Source organism: Amphiprion ocellaris, chromosome 17 (assembly GCF_022539595.1).
Source record: "Amphiprion ocellaris isolate individual 3 ecotype Okinawa chromosome 17, ASM2253959v1, whole genome shotgun sequence".
NCBI classification, from domain to species: Eukaryota; Metazoa; Chordata; class Actinopteri; family Pomacentridae; genus Amphiprion; species Amphiprion ocellaris.
The window spans coordinates 26994959-27014339 of NC_072782.1; positions in this window are offsets into that span (position 1 = coordinate 26994959).

A 19381-nucleotide genomic window follows, 5' to 3' on the forward strand; every position below is an offset into this window, starting at 1 on the left:
GCCAGGGGAACCATACTTGTGGGACTGCATTGTGCCAAGTGTAAAGTTTGGTGGAGGGGGGATTATGGTGTGGGGTTGTTTTTCAGGAGCTGGGCTTGGCCCCTTAGTTCCAGTGAAAGGAACTCTGAATGCTTCAGCATACCAAGACATTTTGGACAATTCCATGCTCCCAACTTTGTGGGAACAGTTTGGAGCTGGCCCCTTCCTCTTCCAACATGACTGTGCACCAGTGAACAAAGCAAGGTCCATAAAGACATGGATGACAGAGTCTGGTGTGGATGAACTTGACTGGCGAGTTTTTACTGAAAAATGCAGAATTTTTTGAAACACACATCAAAATATTGATTGAGATGGACAGGTTGAGCAGGCAACTCATAAACTGGGGCTATAGTCCCCATGCAGCGGTCATAGGTTCGATTCCCCCTCATGGTCTTTTGCTGCAGGTCATTCCTCCATTCTTCTCACCACTTTCCTGTCTTCCTCTCCCAATGACTGTTAAATAAAGCCGCAAAAAGGCCAAATAAAACAAAAAACAAAATGCAACCAATTGAAGAGAGAAACGTGTAAAGATGTGTGTGAACCAATAAGGACATGGCAACGTTCCTCAAATGAATACTTGGAACAAACATTTTCTACATTTTCCTCATCTTGTTGCCTCCTTTTCTTCTGCACTTGTTAAAGGAATAAGGCAACTGACACATCTCAAGCAACAAGCTTCAGGACTAAACATGAAGCCAATTAAAAAGTGTCAAAACTGCAGTTCCACAAGTGGTCACTAGAGGCTTCCTCCAAAAGCAAGTTAATCCCCATAGACCCCCATGTTAAAATGTCCAACTATACAGCAGAAATAAACATGTTTACAGCCTAGCACAAGAACTTTTTTTAGTCTCTGTAGCTAATTTCCTCATTCAAGACAACTGCAGAGGGTTGAAGCTTTGTAGATCTCGCCTGTTTTAAATTGTATTAAGGCCTAAAGTTCGATATCATTAGGTGTAATGTCGTTTTGAAAGACAGGCAGGCGCCAGCATAGGACAGCCCAATCACCCACCTCAGCCGCACATGTTTTCCACAAATAAATTCACTTTTCCTGGAAATTTGGTTTAAACTTGCACTATTTGTGCATCAAAAGAATGTATGTAACTAATGGATGTAACTCATGCGAGGTCTCCTGGGGCTTTTAATAACAGTGTCTAGGTTAATTTATGGTCATATACTGACATTACATGAAAAATAAGTCCAGATGAAAGCTCCTGCACAATCACCCTAAACCTCCACAGGTGTTCTCACTTATATTCCCCTGAGTGGACCTCTTGTTTGGACTGTGTATACAGACAGCTCCTAAAGTTTCAGCCTGAGCAGAGGTCGAAATCAGCCAGAATAAATAAAGCACCTGTGTGGGGGTGCTGGCCCTCGAAAATCTATGAAGAACAACAAATGCTGCAGCTGTTCCACTGACAGCGAAGCTAACGTTGAATCTGCAGGCATGGTGCCAGATCCAAACACTGACTGTGAGGGAATACAAACAGGTTTTCCGATCAATACAGTTCAGTTTTAGATTGAAATAAAGTCTTTCTTTTGTTTTTTTGGAGAGGCTCGTGAAAATTAAGCTGCTACTTTGTCTCATTTCTGTATTACATGTGATGCAATGAAAGCAATGAAAGAGCACAAATATTTGAATGGCTCTGCACATTTCCCTGTTGAATTATTCAAATTATTTACCTCTTCCTAATACCTTCCATTTGCAACTATTGTGCGTCTGTTTGTGGACTCGAAATAACTGATTTGAATGTTGGCAGCCCTGAATGAAAATTAATTAGAAAAGACTCACAGCCTCTGCATGCAAATGGGAGCTCATAGCATGTTAGATGCTTTTAATACTAGTGTCACCGAACACTGGTTTTAATAGCAGGCAGCTGCCATCTGGCTCATTTAAGGCTCTTTCCTGGTTCATTCAAGTCACTGTTGACCTCATCAAAACATCTTTTACGCTTTAATAACAATATTTCACAGTAAATGAGCTGAGAGATGGATTTTAAAGGTCTTGATTTCCTTCTGAAGCAAACTGATGGCTCTGTGATAAAAGCTTATGGAGGTAAACGTGATGCTGTGACATGTTAGGATTCATTTCCAGGAGCTACACTGTAAATTATTGGAAGCTCATTCAGCTTAAAGACGAAAATTTCCCTTCTGCCATTAAAAAAAAGTCAGTTAAATGCACTAAGGTTGATAGAACTAGGTAGAACTAGTACATTTAAATAAAGTGAACTTAAGAAAACAAGTTCAACAAACTTCAGATATTGAAATTGAATCAACCAGTCACGTATGAAGATATTTCAAAAAGTTGTTGGTTTCACCCAGAAACAACGGTCTAGCTCGTATTTTCAGTCATAACTGTATCCTATAAAGCCTTATATCACAAAAACGCCACAAAAACTCAAATGTTTGTTGTCATTTCTTTGCTGGTGATGCACTTTGAAACTCTGTAGGTGAGAGGAAAACTCAAAAAAATGGACAAAAAAAAAGCTGTGATCAAATGTCTGCATAAAAAGTGAATCACCCCCAAAGAAATCCCAGAGGGCCTGGTCAATACATGGACTCCCTTTGCTATTCAACCAAAAAGAAGTGGGTTTCTGATTCCTAGGGATTACAAACTATCAAATGGAAGCCATGCACCTCATGGTCAAGAACGATAGACGTATGACTGTCCAAGACCTACAAAACCAACAGACATCAGCGTTGGCTTGGTTTCTGCTTTTTTTGATGGATATCTTGGGAATCAGCGAACTGTCTGAAAGATGGGGGCCCAAAATGTTGACACCAGATCACAAGTTAAAGAAAATGGGCACCTAAAGGACACTTTTGACTCTTTTTCAGGCAGATTCAGCCAAATTCCTCCAGAGATTTTTGACCCTGGTTGAGACATGAGTTCACCACTTGGATCCCAAATCAAAGAATCAAAGCAAACAAAGGAAACACACCAGTTCACCAGTTTCCAAAACATAAAAGCATCCCAAAAGTCTAATGTACTGTTCTCTCTATGTGTTGTACTTCCAAAGTGTTAACATGGATAAACAGCCAGCCAAACTCCTTTTCAAGAGCCAGGAAAATGAGCGTCTTGGTCCTTTATTGACCTCACAGTCAGCAGGTGAGTCTACTTGACAACACCGAATGGGAGTGACACTAAAAACAAGTAAATATAAGCAACTTAAGCATTTGTTAGGATAGTGTGCTGCTAAATATGTAACAGGTAAGTTAAAGGGCAATGAAAACAGAAGCAGGTAAGTGTACTGTATGAAACAAATGCTATTTTTACAGGCCGTAACAAATTACTATTGTCATAATAACTTAGAAAAAATCCACAAATGATTAATGGATGTGTAGCCAACATTAAACTCGTACAGCCATTGCTTCCTGAGGGATCCACAGGCAGGATCAGATGGCAGAAAACACAAGTGCCATCACGCCTTCTTCACAGCTTATCAATCTACTTCCTGTTTCTGAAAGGATTTACTGACAAGTAGATTTTCACGTACAAGGAATTTGATTTGGTGTTTTAGTGCAAATAAATAGCAACACAAAGATTAAAAAGTGTTGGCAGTAACCGTAACAGGATAAATAAGAAGCAGTGTTATAAGTCAATAGGAAGTTGCAGTAAGTGTATAAAGGGTTATAAAACATAAAAAATAACAGAAATAATACTTTTTGTGTTTTATGAAGTTAAAGGAGACATCCATCCATCCATCATCTATACACCGCTTAATCCTCATTAGGGTCGCGGGGGGGGCTGGAGTCTATCCCAGCTGACTCGGGCGAAGGCAGGGGACACCCTGGACAGATCGCCAGTCTGTCGCAGGGCTACATACAGAGACAAACAAGCACTCTCACATTCACACCTACGGGCAATTTAGAATAATCAATTAACCTCAGCATATTTTTGGACTGTGGGAGGAAGCCGGAGTACCCGGAGAGAACCCACGCATGCACAGGGAGAACATGCAAACTCCATGCAGAAAGATCCCGGGAAAGCCGGGACGCGAACCAGGGACCTTCTTGCTGCAAGGCGAAAGTGCTAACCACTACACCACTGTGCAGCCCTTAAAGGAGACAATGTTAAAAAATATTTCAAGGATAAGTCTTTCTCTGTGACATTTTCTATTGAGAATGAGGACTTTTCAAGTACCCCCCAAGACAATCTTTACAGACTGAGATGTTTCCTTTCATTATTTTTTAAGTTTAAAGAGTTTCCTCATTAACATTGAGAAGCTGTATTTTTAGATGATCTGTGAGGCTGCCCCTGGTTAGTGAGATAAAAATAAAACTCTATTCATGCAAGGGCTGAATTCAGTGCCAACCATCATCACAGTTAGAACTGTTTTGATTATTATGAAAAGAAACAATTATAATTTAATTTAACATCTATTGAAGACAGAACAAAAGTTTACTCAAAGTATCTGCAAAGTTTTAATTCTCTAACAATGCATCCTAAAAAGTCTGCGTATATGCTGGTTTTGTTTCTTATCATCTTTATTTAATTAGTTGATTTAATTTAGTTAATATAAAAACTCATGTTGTAAATGCTAAATACCTAAAAATGAGCAAAACTCCAAATCATTTGCAATACAGTACTCCTTGTGTCATTTCTGACAGATAAGTCCCGATAAGTCCGCAGAGGTGGATTTGTAGTAGGATCACAATCATGTGATTGTAAGCAGGCAGCTGATGTAGCGTTCACTGGTTGTCATAGTTACAGTGACACCATGTCACGCTCTCGCAATGATGCAGAAATCTTGAACAAATCCGTGGATCCAGACTGTAAGCCACATCAGTGTCAAAATCTAATCTAATCTAATGCCTTTATGATGTTTAACAGTGTCGACTAAGATTGAAAAGGTCACTTCACTCGTCCAGTCAGTAACATCCCACTTATTAAACTTCACTAAAAGCAGATGAGAGAGTAAAAAACAGCAAGTCCACAGTAACAGTGGGATGAGATGATGCAGCGGGTTAGACAAAGGCCTTTGATTTGGGAAAGTAGGTTTTAAATCCTGAGTGAAACCACATATGATGTTTCCGTATTTGAAGCATGTCCTCGTATTTATCTGGTGGGAGGAACTTAGGACAGAATGAGAAAAGCTGCAAAAGGAGGGCTGTATATTTTTAAATTCTGGTGATTTTTGGTTTTTCCTAGACTCCTGCCCATATTGCCCCCTGCTGGTCAAGAGACGTAATACCTCAGAGGCAGCGAAATCAGCAAAGTCCTTTCCCTCGCAGCAGTTTTTGCAGATGATACAGTTGCACAACAAGTTGCTTGAAAATTCTGCATCATAATAACGTTTAAGGTCCGTATATATTTTGGCAACTGGATTTTCCGTTCTGAAACCGGTATTGAAAAACAAAAAAACCGAGTGGTTATTTGATTTTCGTTTTAAAATACAAAAATTAAAATTGAAATGCAAGGCGTTTTTTCTTTTCATGATCAAAAAGGGATATACGAAATTTTTAAAATGCTTTGATTTTCATTTTATATTTAGAATGACAAAAAAGTAAAATCAGTAAGAGACAGAAACGAAAAAAGGTCCGATTTTCATTTTCTGAGACCGGAAGTGGTTATCAGCAAGCGTGGAGCCAGAGTACGGTGCATAGACTGTATATAATTTTTTTCGTTAGTTTTCATGGTCAAAATGAGAGATCAGGTGGCCGATCTTAAAATAAATAAATATTATTATTTTTTTTTAATAAAGCGTTAAAGTTTTGCGAAGCCAGGGGGCGGGGTTACTTGATTGACAGTCTGGTCTGGAAAGATTGACAGGTCCTATGGAGGAGGCAGCAGAGACTCTGCTCTCTTCGTTTGGATTAATTCGGATATAATAACTGTTGGTTTATTTATCGGTGCAGCAGCAGAACATTTTCCACAGATAGTTTTCCTGCCCGTTGGTTTGTGTTAACCAGTTTTCTGGCTTCGGCTGATTCTACCAGCAGACACTGAAAGGACTCTGTTTGGTACGTAAGTGTTTATTTTCGTATCGGTGCCGCTTTTAATGCACTTTATAAGCAGCTTTGGTGTCACATGTAATGTGTGCCATGCACTCCAGATGTTGGTGGAGTTTATTTGTGTGTGTGTTGACCAGAGAAGAAAGTTAGTATCCGGTAAATATTAGTTTTAATGTTCGCGATGCTAACCGAGCTAGCTGATCAGTTTTAGCCTGATTAAAGCTAACGTAGCATTAAGCTAATGTGTTGAGTTTCATGTAAACAGCTGAAGTGTGTTGTGTTACTGTAATGTGGTGCATTTAGTTAATAAAACTGTTCATGGAAACGCTGGTTCACATTAATGTAACGTTTGGAAAACCTAAATGGGATTAGAACATTAAGGTTAAGGTTCTGTGTTGTCAGTAGTCCTGAATATCTGCTGAGCAATTAAATGTTTGTCAGTGATTAATCTTTAGTGTGAAACTTTTACTTTGCACCTATATTTTTTTAAAATGTAGGTCATTTTAAGGTAAGACATTGAAGGACGTTTTTTTTAGGTAAATGAATTTAAGGTTTAATTGACTGAAATCTTTCAGTCAGTGTTGTGTTTCTTTCAATTTGAAATATCTCGATTTAATTAATACAGCTCAGTCAGTTACATTTTATATTATTAAGAATTCTTGTTCAGTTTAACACTAGATGACGTATCAGTTCATTGAGTATTTCAGAGCCAGTTTTTTCTTTTCAATTAACTGTATTTAAAGTGATATTATTAAAATATAATTGCAATGAAACAGCAGCAACATAAGAAACGACCAAATATACAAAGGAAGTGCAGCTACTTTAATATTAAAAAAAAAAAAATATCTATCAGAACATGGTTAAAGTGCAGCTTAAGTTAGTGGAACGACGGATAAGCAACGTTTCCTTTTACTTCCAGAAAAAATAAAAGCCTCATATTTGCTATTTATTAAAAAATCACTAAAAGCAACACTTCCACCAAGTTTGTTTTAGTTTGTTGGTATTTATGGGTGGAGCAGCAGCACATTTTCCACAGACAGTTTTACTGTCCGTTGTCTTGTTTTAATCAGTTTTCAGTTCAGTAATTCAGTCCTTCGACTGATTGGACCAACAGACACTGAATTACTCCGACAGCTGGTTGGTAATAAATAATAATTTACTGATTGGTGCTGGTTTTAATGAATTTTATGTTCAACTTCAGAGTCAGATATAATGTGAGCAGTGAACCCCAGGAGTTGGTGGAGTTTATTTGTGTGTGTTGACCAGAGAAGAGAGTTAGCATCCAGTGAATGTTAGCTTTAATGTGAATTAACGATGCTAACCGAGCTAGCTGACCAGTCCTGATTAGCAGCTAAATGTAGCATCAAGCTAACAATGTTTGTGTTGTTTCCTGTCAATAGCTGAAGTGTGTTGTGTTCCTGTAATGTGGTTAATTAAGTTCATAAGACTGTGGCTGGTTGATGTTAATGTAACATTCAGGAAACTTAAATGTGATGAAAACAGTAACGTTAATGTTCTAGTTGTCAGTAATCAGCTTTAATTTGACACTAAAACAGACTGATAGTTTTACATGACATCAGTTTCACGAATTTGTTGAAAATTGTCTCATTTGTTGTTGTGATGTTGCTGCTGATTCATTAAAACCAGATGATCCGTGTTGAAGACACGTTTAGTTCTAGTATCAGAAGTACAAGAAGGAAAATGGAAGTTTAGTTCTGCTACGTCAAAGATTTCAGGAATAAAATAACTAAATGAGTCTTTATGCCTCAAACTTTATTTTACAATAATGAAATAATCGTAGATAATATAAATACCAGAGAAAAGCTGAGAGAATAATTTCCTGAAAAGTCTGTGAAGGAAAAGCAGCTTTTTATCCTGGAAGATCAGAATCAGCCCCAATATCTGCATCTGACAGCATCGAGTCAACCAGAAAGAAAATAAAAAAGAAAATGACTTCTTTCTGATCACATCTGTTCCACTGCTCACAGGCTGCTGCTCCTCATATTCGTCACATTTATTGTCCACGTTTAAAAGTTCAGCAGACAGGTGCTCTGCTTTGGAGTGTGACGATGTCGTCGGTGATGTGGAGAGTGAAGTTTCCGTTTCATCCACAGCGTGCTTTAGGGCAGCTGGGTCGGACTTGATGTTTGAAATACTGACCGACAGCTCAGATTTAACTGTCTGTAGTTCCGTTTTGATGGATGTTAAATTTTCACTCAAAGCCGCCAGGAGCTGGGTCTTTAAAATAACCACCGTCTCGTTACAGAGTGAAAGTAGCAGTTCCTCCTTAAGGTCAGAGATTGCAGCATCCGACGGCCTCTTCAAAAGAAGATGTAGTTGATGAAGGCGTTCTGGAGCAGGACCAGAAAGACCACGACCAAGCAGCCTTGAGATCTTAGGCAGCGTCTCCCTCAGGTGGGTGTCGACGGTGTTCACAGTCAGGTCTGTTGTAATCCCGACAAAAAACAAAACAGACAATAATGTAGGTTATAAATCAACATGTAACCAAAGCACTTTGTGTATAACGCCATAGTATAGGATGTAGTTCAGAAAATGTCAAAATATAGTATACTTTTCAAGAATGACATAGTATTGCCTGTAGTTCATAGTATAGCATGTCGCCCAACAAACGTCATAGCATGTTGCTGTAAAAACATCATAGTATAGCATGCCGCCCAAGAAACGTCATAGTATAGCATGTCGCCAAACAAACGTCATAGTATAGCATGTCTCTGTAAAAACGTCATAGTATAGCATGTCGCTATGAAAACGTCATAGTATAGCATGTCGCTGTAAAAGCATCATAGTATAGCATGTCGCCAAACAAACGTCATAGTATATCATGTCGCTGTAAAAACGTCATAGTATAGCATGTCGCTCTAAAAACGTCATAGTAAAGCATGTTGCTCTAAAAACTTCATAGTATAGCATGTCTCTGTAAAAACATCATAGTATAGCATGTCGCTATGAAAACGTCATAGTATAGCATGTCGCTGTAAAAGCATCATAGTATAGCATGTCGTCCAAAAAAGTCATAGTATAGCATGTTGCTCTAAAAACGTCATAGTATAGCATGTGGCTCTAAACGTCATAGCATGTTGCTATAAAAATGTCATAGTATAGCATGTCGCTGTAAAAACGTCAAAGTATAGCATGTCGCTCTAAAAACGTCATACTATAGCATGTCGCTGTAAAAACGTCATAGTATAGCATGTCACTATAAAAACTTCATAGTATAGCATGTCGCTGTAAAGACGTCATAGTATAGCATGTTGCTATAAAAATGTCATAGTATAGCATGTCGCTGTAAAAACGTCATAGTATAGCATGTCGCTATAAAAACTTCATAGTATAGCATGTCGCTGTAAAGACGCCATAGTATAGCATCTTGCTCTAAAACAGTCAAAGTATAGCATGTCGCTGTAAAAACGTCATAGTATAGCATGTCGCTATAAAAACGTCATAGTATAGCATGTCGCTGTAAAAACATCATAGTGTAGCATGTCGCTCTAAAAACGTCATAGTATAGCATGTCACTGTAAAAACGTCATAGTACAGCATGTCGCTCTAAAAACATAATAGTATAGCATGTCGCTGTAAAAACGTCGTAGTATAGCATGTCGCTATAAAAACGTCATAATATAGCATGTCACTGTAAAAGCGTCATAGTATAGCATGTCGTCCAAAAAACGTCATATTATGGCATGTTGCTCTAAAAATTTCACAGTATAGCATGTCGCTGTAAAAACGTCATAGTATAGCATGTCGCTATAAAAACATCATAGTATAGCATGTCGCTGTAAAAACTTCATAGTATAGCATGTCGTCCAAAAAAGTCATAGTATGGCATGTCGTCCAAAAAAGTCATAGGATAGCATGTCGCTGTAAAAACGTCATCGTGACGCTGTTGCTCTAAAAACATCATAGTATAGCATATCGCTCTAAAAACATCATAGTATAGCATGTCGCTCTAAATCTGTCATAGTATAGCATGTTGCTGTAAAAACGTCATAGTATAGCATGTCGCTCTAAAAACATCATAGTATAGCATGTCGCTGTAAAAACCTCATAGTACAGCATGTCGCTCTAAAAACGTCATAGTATAGCATGTCGCTGTAAAAACATCATAGTATAGCATGTCGCTGTAAAAACGTCATAGTACAGCATGTCGCTCTAAAAACGTCATAGTATAGCATGTCGCTGTAAAAACGTCATAGTATAGCATGTCGCTGTAAAAACGTCAAAGTATAGCATGTCGCTATAAAAACGTCATAAAATAGCATGTCGCTGTAAAAGCGTCATATAGCATGTCGTCCAAAACAGTCATAGTATAGCATTTTGCTCTTAAAACGTCATAGTATAGCATGTCGCTGTAAAAACATCATAGTATAGCATGTCGTCCAAAAAACGTCATAGTATAGCATGTCGCTGTAAAAACGTCATGGTATAGCATGTCGCTATACAAAACTTCCTAGTATAGCATGTCGCTGTAAAGACGTCATAGTATAGCATGTTGCTATAAAAATGTCATAGTATAGCATGTCGCTGTAAAAACGTCATAGTATAGCATGTCGCTATAAAAACTTCATAGTATAGCATGTCGCTGTAAAGACGTCATAGTATAGCATCTTGCTCTAAAACAGTCAAAGTATAGCATGTCGCTGTAAAAACGTCATAGTATAGCATGTCGCTATAAAAACGTCATAGTATAGCATGTCGCTGTAAAAACATCATAGTGTAGCATGTCGTCCAAAAAACGTCATAGTATAGCATGTCGCTCTAAAAACGTCATAGTATAGCATGTCACTGTAAAAACTTCATAGTACAGCATGTCGCTCTAAAAACATAATAGTATAGCATGTCGCTGTAAAAACGTCTTAGTATAGCATGTCGCTATAAAAACGTCATAATATAGCATGTCGCTGTAAAAGCGTCATAGTATAGCATGTCGTCCAAAAAACGTCATAGTATGGCATGTTGCTCTAAAAACGTAACAGTATAGCATGTCGCTGTAAAAACATCATAGTATAGCATGTCGCTATAAAAACATCATAGTATAGCATGTCGCTGTAAAAACATCATAGTATAGCATGTCGTCCAAAAAAGTCATAGTATAGCATGTCGTCCAAAAAAGTCATAGTATAGCATGTCGCTGTAAAAACGTGATCGTGAAGCTGTTGCTCTAAAAACATCATAGTATAGCATGTCGCTCTAAAAACATAGTATAGCATGTCGCTGTAAAAACGTCATAGTATAGCATGTTGCTCTAAAAACGTCATAGTATACCATGTTACTATAACAACGTCACAGTATAGCATGTCGCTGTAAAAACGTCAAAGTATAGCATGGCCGCCCAACAAACGTCATAGTATAGCATGTCGCTGTAAAAACATCATAGTATAGCATGTCGCTGTAAAAACGTCATACTAGAACATGTCCCTCTTAAAACGTCATAGTATAGCATGTCGCTGTAAAAACGTCATAGTATAGCATGTCGCTCTAAAAACGTCATAGTATAGCATGTCGCTGTAAAAACATCATAGTATAGCATGTCGTCCAAACAACGTCATAGTATAGCATGTTGCTCTAAAAACGTCATAGTATAGCATGTCGCTGTAAAAACGTCATAGTAAAGCTGTTGCTCTAAAAACATCATAGTATAGCATATCGCTCTAAAAACATAGTATAGCATGTCGCTCTAAATCTGTCACAGTATAGCACGTCGCTGTGAAAACGTCATAGTATAGCATGTCGCCCAACAAACGTCATAGTATAGCATGTCGCTGTAAAAACATCATAGTATAGCATGTCGCTGTAAAAACGTCATAGTATAGCATGTCGCTGTAAAAACGTTATACTAGAACATGTCGCTCTTAAAACGTCATAGTATAGCATGTCGCTGTAAAAACATCATAGTATAGCATGTCGCTCTAAAAACGTCATAGTATAGCATGTCGCTGTAAAAACATCATAGTATAGCATGTCGTCCAAACAACGTCATAGTATAGCATGTTGCTCTAAAAACGTCATAGTATAGCATGTCGCTGTCAAAACGTCATAGTATAGCTTGTCGCTATAAAAACGTCATAGTATGTCGCTGTAAAAACATCATAGTATAGCATGTCCTCCAAAAAAGTCATAGTATAGCATGTCGCTGTAAAAACGTCATCGTAAAGCTGTTGCTCTAAAAAACTCATAGTATAGCATGTCGCTCTAAAAACATCATAGTATAGCATGTCGCTCTAAATCTGTCATTGTATAGCATGTCGCTGAAAAAATGTCACAGTATAGCATGTCGCTGTAAAAACGTCATAGTATAGCATGTCGCTGTAAAAACGTCATAGTATAGCATGTCGCTCTAAAAACGTCATAGTATAGCATGTTGCTATCAAAACTCCATAGTATAGCATGTCACTGTAAAAATGTCATAGTATAGCATGTCACTATGAAAACGTCATAGGATAGCATGTCGCTGTAAAAACGTCATAGTATAGCATGTCGCTCTAAAAACGTCATAGTATAGCATGTCGCTGTAAAAACATCATAGCATTGCATGTCGTCCAAAAAGTCATAGTATAGCATGTCGCTCTAAAAACGTCATAGTATAGCATGTCGCTATAAAAACGTCATAAAATAGCATGTCGCTGTAAAAGCGTCATAGTATAGCATGTCGTCCAAAAAAGTCATAGTATAGCATGTCGCTCTAAAAACGTCATATAGCATGTCGCTCTGAAAACATCATAGTATAGCATGTCGCTGTAAAAACGTCATACTAGAACATGTCCCTCTTAAAACGTCATAGTATAGCATGTCGCTGTAAAAACGTCATAGTATAGCATGTCGCTCTAAAAACGTCATAGTATAGCATGTCGCTGTAAAAACATAGTATAGCATGTCGTCCAAAGAACGTCATAGTATAGCATGTTGCTCTAAAAACGTCATAGTATAGCATGTCGCTGTAAAAACGTCATAGTAAAGCTCTTGCTCTAAAAACATCATAGTATAGCATGTCGCTCTAAAAACATAGTATAGCATGTCGCTCTAAATCTGTCATAGTATAGCATGTCGCTGTAAAAACGTCATAGTATAGCATGTTGCTCTAAAAACGTCATAGTATACCATGTTACTATAACAACGTCACAGTATAGCACGTCGCTGTGAAAACGTCATAGTATAGCATGTCGCCCAACAAACGTCATAGTATAGCATGTCGCTGTAAAAACGTCATAGTATAGCATGTCGCTGTAAAAACGTCATACTAGAACATGTCCCTCTTAAAACGTCATAGTATAGCATGTCGCTGTAAAAACATCATAGTATAGCATGTCGCTCTAAAAACGTCATAGTATAGCATGTCGCTGTAAAAACATCATAGTATAGCATGTCGTCCAAACAACGTCATAGTATAGCATGTTGCTCTAAAAACGTCATAGTATAGCATGTCGCTGTCAAAACGTCATAGTATAGCTTGTCGCTATAAAAACGTCATAGTATGTCGCTGTAAAAACATCATAGTATAGCATGTCCTCCAAAAAAGTCATAGTATAGCATGTCGCTGTAAAAACGTCATCGTAAAGCTGTTGCTCTAAAAAACTCATAGTATAGCATGTCGCTCTAAAAACATCATAGTATAGCATGTCGCTCTAAATCTGTCATTGTATAGCATGTCGCTGTAAAAATGTCACAGTATAGCATGTCGCTGTCAAAACGTCATAGTATAGCATGTCGCTGTAAAAACGTCATAGTATAGCATGTCGCTCTAAAAACGTCATAGTATAGCATGTTGCTATCAAAACTCCATAGTATAGCATGTCACTGTAAAAATGTCATAGTATAGCATGTCACTATGAAAACGTCATAGGATAGCATGTCGCTGTAAAAACGTCATAGTATAGCATGTCGCTCTAAAAACGTCATAGTATAGCATGTCGCTGTAAAAACATCATAGCATTGCATGTCGTCCAAAAAAAGTCATAGTATAGCATGTCGCTCTAAAAACGTCATAGTATAGCATGTCGCTATAAAAACGTCATAAAATAGCATGTCGCTGTAAAAGCGTCATAGTATAGCATGTCGTCCAAAAAAGTTATAGTATAGCATGTCGCTCTAAAAACGTCATATAGCATGTCGCTCTGAAAACATCATAGTATAGCATGTCGCTGTAAAAACGTCATAGTATAGCATGTTGCTCTAAAAACGTCATAGTATACCATGTTACTATAACAACGTCACAGTATAGCACGTCGCTGTGAAAACGTCATAGTATAGCATGTCGCCCAACAAACGTCATAGTATAGCATGTCGCTGTAAAAACGTCATAGTATAGCATGTCGCTGTAAAGACGTCATACTAGAACATGTCCCTCTTAAAACGTCATAGTATAGCATGTCGCTGTAAAAACATCATAGTATAGCATGTCGCTCTAAAAACGTCATAGTATAGCATGTCGCTGTAAAAACATCATAGTATAGCATGTCGTCCAAACAACGTCATAGTATAGCATGTTGCTCTAAAAACGTCATAGTATAGCATGTCGCTGTCAAAACGTCATAGTATAGCTTGTCGCTATAAAAACGTCATAGTATGTCGCTGTAAAAACATCATAGTATAGCATGTCCTCCAAAAAAGTCATAGTATAGCATGTCGCTGTAAAAACGTCATCGTAAAGCTGTTGCTCTAAAAAACTCATAGTATAGCATGTCGCTCTAAAAACATCATAGTATAGCATGTCGCTCTAAATCTGTCATTGTATAGCATGTCGCTGTAAAAATGTCACAGTATAGCATGTCGCTGTAAAAACGTCATAGTATAGCATGTCGCTGTAAAAACGTCATAGTATAGCATGTCGCTCTAAAAACGTCATAGTATAGCATGTCGCTGTAAAAACATCATAGCATTGCATGTCGTCCAAAAAAAGTCATAGTATAGCATGTCGCTGTAAAAACGTCATAGTATAGCATGTCGCTCTAAAAACGTCATAGTATAGCATGTCGCTGTAAAAACATCATAGCATTGCATGTCGTCCAAAAAAAGTCATAGTATAGCATGTCGCTCTAAAAACGTCATAGTATAGCATGTCGCTATAAAAACGTCATAAAATAGCATGTCGCTGTAAAAGCGTCATAGTATAGCATGTCGTCCAAAAAAGTCATAGTATAGCATGTCGCTCTAAAAACGTCATATAGCATGTCGCTCTGAAAACATCATAGTATAGCATGTCGCTGTAAAAACGTCATAGTATAGCATGTCGCTCTAAAAACGTCATAGTATAGCATGTTGCTGTAAAAAATCATAGTATTGCATGTCGTCCAAAAAGAGTCATAGTATAGCATGTCGCTCTAAAAACGTCATAGTATAGCATGTCGCTATAAAAACGACATAAAATAGCATGTCGCTGTAAAAGCGTCATAGTATAGCATGTCTTCCAAAAAAGTCATAGTATAGCATGTTGCTCTAAAAACGTCATACTATAGCATGTCGCTCTAAAAACGTCATACTATAGCGTGTCGTCCAAAAAAACGTCATAGTATAGCATGTTGCTCTAAAAACGTCATAGTATAGTGTGTCGCCCAACAAACGTCATAGTATAGCATGCCACTGTAAAAACATCATAGTATAGCATGTCGCTCTAAAATCGTCATAGTATAGCATGTCGCTCTAAAAACATCATAGTATAGCATGTCGCTGTAAAAACGTCACAGTATAGCATGTTGCTGAAAAAACGTCATAGTATAGCATGTCGCTATAAAAATGTCATAGTATAGCATGTCGCTATGAAAACATCATAGTATAGCATGTCGCTGTAAAAACATCATAGTATAGCATGTCGTCCAAAAAAGTCATAGTATAGCATGTCGCTGTAAAAACGTCATCGTAAAGCTGTTGCTCTAAAAACATCATAGTATAGCATGTCGCTCTAAAAACATCATAGTATAGCATGTCGCTCTAAATCTGTCATAGTATAGCATGTCGCTGTAAAAACGTCATAGTATAGCATGTCGCTGTAAAAACGTCATAGTGCAGCATGTCGATGTAAAAACGTCATAGTATAGCATGTCGCTCTAAAAACGTCATAGTATCGCATGTTGCTATAAAAACTTCAGAGTATAGCATGTCACTGTAAAAACGTCATGGTAGAGCATGTCACTATGAAAACGTCATAGTATAGCATGTCGCTGTAAAAACTTCCTAGTATAGCATTTCGCTTTAAAAACGTCATAATATAGCATGTCGTCCAAAAAACGTCATAGTATAGCATGTTGCTCTAAAAACGTCATAGTATAGCCTGTCGCTGTAAAAACGTCATAGTATAGCATGTTGCTTTAAAAACGTCATAGTATAGCATGTCGCTGTATAGACATAGTGTAGTGTGTTGCTCTAAAAACGACAAAGTATAGCATGTCGCTGTAAAAACGTCATAGTATAGCATGTCGCTCTAAATCCGTCATAGTATAGCATGTCGCTATAAAAACATCATAGTTTAGCATGTTGCTGTAAAAACATCATAGTATAGCATGTCGTCCAAAAAAGTCATAGTATAGCATGTCGCTGTAAAAATGTCATCGTAAAGCTGTTGCTCTAAAAACATCATAGTATAGCATGTCGCTCTAAAAACATCATAGTATAGCATGTCGCTCTAAATCTGTCATAGTATAGCATGTCGCTGTAAAAACATCATAGTATAGCATGTCGCTGTAAAAACGTCATAGTATAGCATGTCACTGTAAAAACATAGTATAGCATGTCGCTCTAAAAACGTCATAGTATAGCATGTTGCTATAAAAACTTCATAGTATAGCATGTCACTGTAAAAACGTCATAGTATAGCATGTCCCTATGATAATGTCATAGGATAGCATGTCGCTGTAAAAACGTCATAGTATAGCATGTCGCTCTAAAAACGTCATAGTATAGCATGTCGCTGTAAAAACTTTCTAGTATAGCATTTCACTATAAAAAAGTCATAATATAGCATGTCGCTGTAAAAGCGTCATAGTATAGCATGTCGTCCAAAAAACGTCATAGTATAGCATGTTGCTCTAAAAACGTCATAGTATAGCATGTTGCTATAAAAACGTCATAGTATAGCATGTTCCTGTGAAAACGTCATAGTATAGCATGTCGCCCAACAAACATCAAAGTATAGCAACGCGCTGTAAAAACGTCATAGTATAGCATTTCGCTATAAAAACGTCACAGTATAGCATTTCGCTCTAAAAATGTCACAGTATCGCATGTAGCTGTAAAAAGTCATAGTATAGCATGTTGCTCTTAAAATGTCATAGTATAGCATGTCGCTCTAAAAACGTCATACTATAGCGTGTTTTCCAAAAAAACGTCATAGTATAGCATGTTGCTCTAAAAACGTCATAGTATAGTGTGTCGCCCAACAAACGTCATAGTATAGCATGCCACTGTAAAAACATCATAGTATAGCATGTCGCTCTAAAATCGTCATAGTATAGCATGTCGCTCTAAAAACATCATAGTATAGCATGTCGCTGTAAAAATGTCATAGTATAGCATGTCGCTGTAAAAACGTCATAGTATAGCATGTCGCTCTAAAAACGTCATAGCATAGCATGTCGCTGTAAAAACATCATAGTATAGCATGTCATCCAAAAAACGTCATAGTATAGCATGTCGCTCTAAAAACGTCATAGTACAGCATGTCGCTCTAAAAACGTCATAGTACAGCATGTCGCTATAAAAACGTAATATAGCATGTCGCTATGAAAACGTCGTAATATAGCATGTCGCTGTAAAAGCGTCATAGTATAGCATGTCGTCCAAAAAACGTCATAGTATAGCATGTCGTCCAAAAAACGTCATGTCGCTGTAAAAATGTCATAGTATAGCATGTCGCTATAAAAACGTGATAGTATAGCATGTCGCTGTAAAAACATCATAGTATAGCATGTCATCCAAAAAAAGGTCATAGTATAGCATGTCGTCCAAAAAACGTCATGTCGCTGTAAAAATGTCATAGTATAGCATGTCGCTGTAAAAACGTCATAGAAAGCCTTTAGTCCTCAAAACGTTTTGTCCCGACTGCCTGAAGTAGGGAAGGAGCAACACAAAAACAGTCCAAACGCTGGTTTCCAGAGGGTTAGACGAGTATTTATTTGAAAGAGTAAGTTTACAACAACACATGTGAGGGAGTTAAAAGCAAATGGGTGTTAGTAAAATAAAAATAAATAAACAGAACTAAAAGTGAACTTCACGTTGACATATATGGGCATTCCAACCAGGAACAAAGTAAAAGATAATCAATACGAAAAAAAACCTCTTCCTGTTCATCTCTTAAAACCCAAAAACACACTGCAGTAGCACCCTAAACTAACACTACCATGGGTTCCCTGTTTTCCTTTCTGAACAGTTCAAAGGTCCCTCTCTATCTCCCCACACATCCACCAACCACTGGAACACATCTCCAAAGTTCTGCTGGACCAGCTCAGCTTCCCCTCAGAAGAAGTGCTGCCACCTGCCAGATGAAGGAGCCTTTTGAGAGGCAGCTGGCATTGTGATTGGACTGTATTTTGGTCTGTTCCAATCCAGCTTCAGCTCCAGAGACGGCAGGCGGGACGAGTCAACGGAGGCCGGGTGGACGAAGGCATGCAGCTGAGTACAATCCAGAAAACAACAGAGGAGGAGTGCAGCGACCCAGGACCAGAACAAGCAGAATAGCATCGTATGTCTCTTAGAAAACATCATAGTATAGCCTTTGGTATGAAAAAACACCATCATATACATCGTATATTGTACAAATACCAAGTCAAACGAAAGAGACATACTTTGTAGAATTGTAGTGATTTTGGGCTGACTGATTGTCAGTATTTAACTTTTTACTGATTTACGGTAATGAATAAATTTAAAAATGGCGCTACTTTGGCTCTGAACCTTTATCTACCTGTGGTCGCTCTGTCTTCTGGAGTGATTTGATTGGTTATACGTCACGAATAAAACTCCTTTAACTTAACATCCGGAAACAAAATAAAAACGTATCAACAAAGTTTTCTGTTAGAGTTTGTGTTCTTCTAAGTTTAACTCCAAGATTTAAAATACTTTCATTTACTGCAAACGAACATCTACTCCAAATGTCTCACTAATAATCATTATCAGCCTTAAAAACCCACAAAACACCCCTCTATACTTGACCACACTTAGTACAGTCCGGTTCCCCCTTCTATAAATCTGCTTGGAATCTTCCACTTCCTGTTTGTCAAAGTGGCTTTCTACCTGGACAGGTTTTGCTGGAGCTCATGCAACAAACATTTTGGGTAACTGCACTTTAATATGGATGGATGGCACTGAATTAGAGTCTGTTTTAATGAGACTGAGTTGAGATGTGTAGCTCTGTCATTAAATGGTAAATTATTTCTCAGAATTC